The following is a 9,064-nucleotide window of genomic DNA, read 5'->3' as shown; positions in this document are numbered from 1 at the left end:
TCGGATCCAATTACTGATCCGGAGTTCCCGGGTTCGAACCCGACCGCGGCGGCTGCGTTTTTATGGAGGAAAAACGCTAAGGCGCCCGTGTGCTGTGCGATGTCAGTGCACGTTAAAGATCCCCAGGTGGTCGAAATTATTCCGGAGCCCTCCACTACGGACCTATTTGTTCCTCTCTTCTTTCACTCTCTCCTTTATCCCTTCCCTTACGGCGCGGTTCAGGTGTCCAACGATATATGAGACAGATACTGCGCCATTTCCTTTCCACCAAAAACCAATTATTATTATTATTATGTTCGGATCCAATGTTCACAGATGGAAGTTGTGCGGATAGCGATAATGGGTGAACGCCCATATATATGTGGAATTGGTCGTTCTCTAACTTACGTTCATATATCTCTGGGAGTTCTCATACCACTCTTGACACAGTGACGCAGCGGTTCAGGGATGCGACACTGCCCTGCGATGGCAGGTACGGATCCCGTAGAGTATCTGTTACGGGTCCAATTGGACTTATTTTTGGAAATGTGGCGGAGAGTTTGAAGGATGCTTCACTTCCGCCACCGGTTGGCCCGGTATTGCACTGCCTCCGGGATCGGCCTTGTCTTTAGCGTGTCTTTACTATCCTGTCTTCCTATCCCATCTTTTAACTCTCCTACTATCTGCACGTGGTAGCGATTGTGGCTCGGCTTGAGCCAGTGGGCAGGCCTGTGCACTTTCCTTTTCTTTCTTCCTGGCAACAACTTCTCTCTCTCTCTCTCTACTGTCATCGGTGATGCTTGTGAGAATAATAAGAATAATTGGTTTTTAGGAAAAGGAAATGGCACAGTATCTGTCTCATAATCGGTGGACAGCTGAACCGCGCCGTAAGGGAAGGGATTAAGGAGGGAGTGAAAGAAGAAAGGAAGAGGTGCCGTAGTGGAGGGCTCCGGTATAATTTCGACCACCTGGGGATCTTTAACGTGCACTGGCATCGCACAGCACACGGGCGCCTTACCGGTTTTCCTCCATACTGAAAACGCAGCCGCCGCGGTCGGGTTCGAACCCGGGAACTGCAGATCAGTAGCCGAGCGCATTAACCACTGAGCCACCGCGGCGGGTGGGCTTGTGAGAAAAATTGGTTTTTTGGGGAAAGGAAATGGTGCAGTACCTGTCTCACATCTCGGCGGACACCTGAATCGCGCCGTAAGAGAAGGGATAAAAGAGGGAGGGAAAGAAGAAAGGAAGGAAGAGGTACCGTAATGGAGGGCTCCGGAATAATTTCGACCGCCTGGGGATCTTTAACGTGCACTGGCATCGCATAGCACACGGGCGCCTTAGCGTTTCGCCTCCATCGAAGCGCTGCCGCCGCGGTCGGGTTCGAACCCGGGCACTCCAGATCAGTAGCCGAGCGCCCTAAACCCTGAGCCACCGCCGCGTGTTGGCTTGTGAGAGCCAGGTTGCTATTCACGAGCAAGCTCTCGTGACTGAAAAATGAAGAAATGAACACCAAGAAACAAGAAATTTCCTTCATACAAAACTGAATACTATACCCTGCCAGTTCTCACTCCCTTGTTTCAAGCACTGTGTTCGACTTGACCGCTTCGAAAATCAGCGCCGCTGAGAACAACTAATACCACTAGACCGCGCAGCGATCGTCGGCCAGCGAGGAAGAGAATGGCGAGTTGTGCAAAAAAAAAAAAAACAGCGTTACAGTGACAACAATCAGCAAGTGCCTCAAATCTCGTACATATCTCTGAGTTACAAGCACAGTACTCATCACAAGGTTAGCATTGCAGAACGAGTGCTTTTTTTGCCAACTTTGTGAAAACAGAGTCGCAAGCACCTCGAAAGCGATTGTTAATGCACTAACCTTACACCACAGACTATTCAGTTCTAGCAAGCACTTTGTGCAACTACCAGGCTGTGCCTAAATCTATTTCAACAAATGTAGCCCGCAAATAACTCGTACGCAAGCTGTGCATATAGTTTCTCATGGGCATCATGAAATCGCAATGAGGCAACGCGAATTCTTCTTTAGAGATAGATCACCTCATGAAAGGTTTCTGAAAGGCCTGTAAGACCACGAACTTTGTATTAAGCGCCTTTTCCTCTTACAAGTACCGTTCAGTGAGTTTCCTTTTACATTCGACAGGCGCAGTGACGGTGCATTATTTAGGTGCAAATTGTGGGTGTTACACTCGATCACAAGCCATTGGAGGGAGGTAACGGCCAGCACAATGCAAGTACATGTTGAGAATTCTGCGTTTCATTAGTAATACGGAATTACACTCACAGTACGGCACCAGTTGTCACACAAGGCGATTTGGAAACATCATAGGCATCGCAACACAGCAGCAAAAAAGGCTGCCAGAAGCCTCTAAGCATGACAGTGACACGACCAAGAGCTTGCCGCAACAGCCAGCCAGATACGCAGCAGTAAAAACACGGCCTTAGTTTATCAGCGAAACCACAGACAGGCAAAATTTTTTAAGCTAACGTTAAACAAGCTTCATTATAGCAAGCGTTCCTTATTACCGATTCACCCAAAGTCAAACGTTCAGCATTATCTGTTGATACACATCTGGAACAGCAGAAACGAATACCGAGGTAAGCATGTTGTTCCAGGCTCAATACCAAGAACCAAGTGAACAATATCTGAACAATGCAAACTGACAAAAAAAAAAGGTTTAGTAATACTTTAGCACCTCTCTTAGAATTTGTCCTTCGTTATGTAGCGTCGAATAACGTAACAGTTCTCTTTCTGCTAGGATGAATCATTGCGAAGAAAACCAGTAGCACCGTAATTGTTCTTCAAAGCTCAGTGATAGAACACGCTACGCCACAGTGCAATTGGGTACAAGTTTAAGGCAAAACACAAGGCCAAAATAATGTAGAGCCAATATATCACAGTATGAACTGGTCTCGGGCTGAAAAGCGCCATCAAGCGTATACGTCCAGCTGATAATTGTAACCCGGGTGATGAAGAACCGTAACCTTTTCTTCAGGGTCAGACACGCGGCAAAAGTCTTCGTTGGCCTCGTGTGCTGCTTGATTGAGTGCGAGTACACGAGATATATTCCGTGGCGTCGAAACTCGCCTATGTGAACAGACCTTGAGGAAATTATTGAGTGGATCCTACACAGCAACTAATAGTGGGATGCTTCGCAGCCTGCATTTCACGCAACAACCTTAGTATGGCCACTACACTTCGGCGACTACAGGTGACGCGGTCAAGGTAAATTGAGTGAAGTGGATGAAAGAAAACCAGTGAAGAGCTGCGCAAAGTTCACGCAAGAGTGTGGAGGCTCTCTCAAGCAAAAAAAAAGTATAAAACATGGCCATATCATAAACACTCTCAGTGGTGTCATTTAACGGTGAAAAGACAGTGAATCAAGTTGGATAGGGTGATCATTTGAGATTGTGGTTAGTCAAAAAATCTGCATCTGCGAACAGGGTTCATTTCAGAGCCGCTGGGGCACGAGCTCGAGAACGCCTTCGCAAACTTGTTGAAAATTTCGCTAGGCCTTATTGCAGTCTACATTGTAGGGGCTCGGCACATATCTCCGGCGGCACTTCATGAAGCAAAGTGTGATAAAAAGCACCTTCTCTTTTGTCATATGCTCCGCGATCCTGAAGCGGCTTTGGTCTTCTTTTGCGCGTCTTGAAAAACAGCGTAAGCGACCTCTACGGCCGGAATCTCGGGAAAAACGCTGTGCTGATTTTGCAGCTCGGGACAGGTTTCGCGAGCCGAAAATTCCTGCGTCGACTGCGCGGACAGAATAGAATTCACGACGCTGCCGCTCGGGTACCATCGTAAGCGACCTCGGTCCAGGCGGAATAGAGAAAGTAGAGAGATACCATGTCAAGGAGTTAGAAAATGAGTCGTCGTCTTGTGTATGTCCGACACTGCCAAGTTGAACGTTAGCGAGCAATGTTGTTCTACGCCTGAGCCGTGCTGCCAGGTCGTTTTGCACGGGCGATAGCCGATGGGGCATGTTACGGATAAGACAAATATTTGTCTGCACTTACGAGAGATACGATGCACGAGAGCGACGATAGCAGTCGATAACGCCTTTCTATCCACTCCAGTTTTGCAATCTGCTGCCCTCCTATGGAGCTTTCACACGACGTAGAAATGCCCACTTTAGGAGCGCTTGGAGGCTAAGTGTGCGTCGCATCAGTATGGGTTGGACTGTTAGGTTTAAACCGAAAAATAAAACGACAGAAGTACGTCGAATTTACTTTTCGAAATTCGGTTTTAACCGAAGAAGGTCGGTATTATCGGAATGCGAGGCATGGCATGCATGTATAGCTGGCTCTTGAGTACGAGTTATATTCAGTATAAGTTGAAAATTTACGAAGGAAGCCAGAGGTGCGATCAGGCGGTGGTATTACCGGATAAGCCGCGCAGTTGTGTGATTTGAGGCATTTTTTTTCAATTAATTACACTTCCCTGCACACCGGGAAGCACCACCGTCTCGCCGCCTGCTAGCTAAGCACCGTTTGGTAACTATGCTCACCCGTTTAGAGTAGTCAGCCGGTAAAACAGGTTTATCAGCTGCATGTAGGACACTGATACGAAATCGTGCGTGGTCGTCCTGAAAGAATTCATGCTTGGGCTGCTACGACGATTGAGACGCAGTTCCGATGCTGCCATCAACACGCAGACCACGCAATGCCCCGCGCTCTCGCTCAATCTAGCGCGACAACCCAAAGAGAACTTGCCAACCTTGTTAATAGAAGTAAGCTTCCGCTTGCTTCTTTGTCTGCCGACTGACCCATTGAACTTGCGTTACTTTTTTAACGACGGAAACAATTCCTTCTACAGGCGCACCTGCAAGTGGAAAATTACTGGTCAATAATAATAGTTAACGAACCGCTCCTACTGTCAAAAATGCCGAGATAGACTCTTAGGGCCTTTCGGTCGCGCAGAATTGCCACAATTTGTCGAAAATAATATTCGTCGAAAAAATTATTTGCCGAAGAAATAATAATAATAATAACAGGTTTTTGGGGAAAGGAAATGGCGCAGTATCTGTCTCATCTATCGTTGGACACCTGAACCGCGCCGTAAGGTAAGGGATAAAGGAGGGAGTGAAAGAAGAAAGGAAGAAAGAGGTGCCGTAGTGGAGGGCTCCGGAATAATTTCGACCACCTCTGGATCTTTAATGTGCGCTGACATCGCACAGCACACGGGCGCCTTAGCGTTTTTCCTCCATAAAAACGCAGCCGCCGCGGTCGGGTTTGAACCCGGGAACTCCGGATCAGTAGTCGAGCGCCCTAATCACTGAGCCACCGCAGCGGGTACCGAAGAAAAACCGAAATCTGCGTTCTGAAATATCGAAAACGTGCACCGAATTTGCGAAAAATAAAAATTGAGAAGACCAACCCCTACTCATGACGTACGCGTTAGGTGCGGTGTTTTCCGAGTTCGCGCTTTCTTTCTTTCTTTCTTTCTTTCTTTCTTTCTTTCTTTCTTTCTTTCTTTCTTTCTTTCTTTCTTCCTTTCTTTCTTTCTTTCTTTCTTTCTTTCTTTCTTTCTTTCTTTCTTTCTTTCTTTCTTTCTTTCTTTCTTTCTTCCTTTCTTTCTTTCTTTCTTTTTTTCTTTCTTTCTTTCTTTCTTTCTTTCCTTCTTTCTTTCTTTCTTTACTTCTTCCTTTCTTTCTTCCTTTCCTTCTTTCCTTCTTTCTTTCCTTCTTTCCTTCTTTCTTTGCAAAAACAAGCAAAGACGAAGCAAAACATGTGTGCACCCTGAAGCTATAAGAACAACGTGGCAAATAATGCATTCTTGAAAAAAAACATTAAATCACACACCGGAACGACAAAACATCTCAAGGATGTGTGTCGGACATTATTTTCTTTCGTTGCTTTTATGTGCTGGCAAACTAGTTAATGTAGCAAGTGATTTCACATGCAGGACGCATTCTGTGCCTCAGGCCAATGACACTTTGCTTTAAGAATTATCGCTTCCGGTTTTAACTGGTTGCCTCTGGCGCAACGTGTTTTGTATTGTCTTCTTCCTCACCCTTCTGTCATTCGTTAAGCGCGGTGCAAATAACACTGCTGCTGGAAAACTAGCAGCACTTAACCCTGTAATGACGTGCGGAGATGCGGTGCAGGATGTACAAATGCGAATAGTTTTTTTTCTTCTCATTGCAGAAGAACTACACATTCTCCCAGTCCCTGTTTCCACCGGCGCTCATTCGAATTGTGCTGAAGGCCCTGGTATTGGAAGTTTTTTTTTTCCTGGCTTTCTTTTTGAGCGAGAAATTCGTGAATTATACGATAAGTTTGGCTTCATGTTAGATCTTACGTTCTCTGTAGTTTCCGGTTGACGGAACATATAGCGCTAAGAAACCAGGACGAACAATGAAAGAGACACCACGAGCTCTCGTGATGTCTCTTTCGTTGTTCGTCCTGGTTTCTTAGCGCTATATGTTCCGTCATGACAAACCAACTCGTCCGAACAACCACTCTGTTCCGGTTGATGTTCGCCTGAATTTGTGGAGAATAGGAGCTGTCAGCATTTCATGATGCGATCCCGCAGTACTCCCGCACTCCAACACGGGCGTTCGCATAAAATCCCTGGGAGGCGCGAAAATGCCTTCAAAGGGGTAACCAGTCAGGGGGGTGTGGTCCGTCGCCGCATAAAATCGCCTCATCAATAGCGCCCTGCTTTTTGTGGTGGTTTTCCGGTTCCTCATACGGCTCTTTCATAGTCTGAGCAGTTAAATCGACACAACTACGTGGTAGGGAATTGTAGAGTCTTTCGCAGCAGGCAACATTCTGGTTGTATACGGCGTTATCCCCATGTCCTTTTCAAAAGCCCGCTGCAGTTTAACCCAAAAAGACACTGCATCACGGAACAGATAAACTCAATGATTAATGGTATCTAGATGATCACAGCCGTCTTACATGGTGAGATCCATTGTTGAAAAGCATCTTGTGTCCTGAGAACATTGGTTGATAGAGACATTGATCGATAGGTGAAGTCTATTAGAATTTTGCTTCACAAATGGCCGGTGGTGCGCGGGATACCCGAAGAATTAATACAGGACAGTGATTGACGTTTTGTTTTTAGAAGGTATTTGGTGAAATGTATGCGAGTAAAAGACGCAGATTTTTTCTTTCGATTTAAAAAGATGCGCTGCTCATACTGAAGCGCAATTTTTCGCTCAGTTTTTCCGATTGCAGTGAAAACCTGACCCGCCGCGGTAGTTCAGTGGTTAGGGCGCTCGGCTACTGATCCGGAGTTCCCGGGTTCGAACCCGACCGCGGCGGCTGCGTTTCGATGGAGGCGAAACGCTAAGGCGCCCGTGTGCTGTGCGATGTCAGTGCACGTTAAAGATCTTCAGGTGGTCGAAATTATTCCGGAGCCCTCCACTACGGCACCTCTTTCTTTCTTTCTTTATTCTATCACTCCCTCCTTCATCCCTTCCCTTACGGCGCGGTTCAGGTGTCCAACGATATATGAGACAGATACTGCGCCATTTCCTTCCCCCAAAACCAATTATTATTTTTATTATTATTATTATTATATTATTATGAAAATCTTATTATGCGTACCCCACCCATTTGCGCGACAGAATGTACTTCAAGAAGAATCAGCGTGAGCTTGGTTGACCCTTAAGCGATATATAATGCACTGAATGTCTGGGTGATACGGCTACCTATACAAATGTCCGGAAAAATAAAACTGGTTGGTTGAGCATTTTATTGGCCCTAGTTACGTCACCCCAATTTATTCGCAATATGAACTGAAGCTGAAAAATATGCGCAAAGCGATGCAATTTAGTGCTGGACCGCAATGGCGGTTTAGCGGACGGCTTGAAACGGTACTTCGCGCGTTCGATCCACGTTCGTCGGTGCGAAGCGGCGCTTGCCTGGCCTTCTCTTCCGGTCGATTCACCTCTGAAGGTATATTGCGGAAATTCGTCGTAAGTAATTTTTTGAAGGTTACTGCGTCGTTTGCAAACTTATGAGATAAGGTATTTTACGATAACCGGCGGCTAGTTCCAAAGTACACTTTTCAAAAGTACTCCATTGTTAACACCCACCGGTGCCGGCGTCTATGAGGTTCTGTACAAGGGAGAGCCATCTGCCACCAGCCAGCGAAGGGGCGAACATCGTCTTTGCACTTGTAGGGGAGAGGAGGAAGAGGCCGCAAAACGGCTGCCAGAGCAAGCCCCCCCCGCCGCTTTAAAAAAGTGTGGTTAAAGAAATTACCTGGTAAAATGGATGACTAAGAATGGTTCAGCGCTGTAGAAAAAGCGGTAGCATTCCGAGACATATAGGAAAAGTCCACTCAGAAACTTCGGAGCTTCACAAATCGGTACATATAGTGGTGGTGGTGGTAGTGGTTTTATTAAAAAATAATAGTAAAAAGGAAGGAAAAGATTTTTGCTAGCCCCGGCATCTGCCATCGATACTGAAGCACCTGAGCTGGGGCAGCGGAAATAAAGGACAGCAGGCAGAATGGAGAAATGAAATGAAAGAGGTGAGGGGACAGGAATAGAGGATAGGGGGAGAAGTAATATGTACAAACTATTTACACAATAAGAAATGTGTCCAGGTTGTGCGCGTGATTAGTTCATTTTAGAGGAATTAAATACAAATTAAATACATATAGTGCACAAAGGCTTTTAATGGTAACCCATTGTAAACGCGTAATGCGATTATGCGTTAACAATCTATTTTCAGGTGCGTGAACATTTGTATAAATTGCTTCCCGAGCCTCCGAAACTCCTCATTTCCTTTTATCAGCCTATTCACGAGCTAGTGGTGCATTCCTGTTTATAACTGGTGGTTACATTTGGAATTGGCGGTTACAGCTGAAGTTTAGTTGCTGTTCCTGTAATACTAATAGGAGATATAGATATCGATACCAGTCATTAAGCGGTGAGGGCACGCATCAGTAGGGAATTTCGGCTTCCGATGGCCTGTGCACGGGATATCTCAAGAACACAAAGATTGACTTTTGTGTTTTAAATTCCCTGTGTCGGCCTGCATAACAAACTTCTTGCAATTTAATTTATTCACTACGTGCTTTTGTGATGCTGGCTGAAACTGATTGCACTGCGTT

The 9,064-nt window shown here is 46.0% G+C and overlaps 1 pseudogene; it reads left to right on the top strand.

Moving 5' to 3' along the window:
* The first annotated feature begins 452 nt into the window (after window positions 1-452).
* Window positions 453-609, top strand: LOC144095717 (U2 spliceosomal RNA; annotated as a pseudogene).
* Window positions 610-9,064: the final 8,455 nt, after the last annotated feature.

This window comes from Amblyomma americanum, chromosome 6 (assembly GCF_052857255.1).
Source record: "Amblyomma americanum isolate KBUSLIRL-KWMA chromosome 6, ASM5285725v1, whole genome shotgun sequence".
Lineage (NCBI taxonomy): Eukaryota > Metazoa > Arthropoda > Arachnida > Ixodida > Ixodidae > Amblyomma > Amblyomma americanum.
This window is presented reverse-complemented; position numbering and strand designations above follow the sequence as displayed.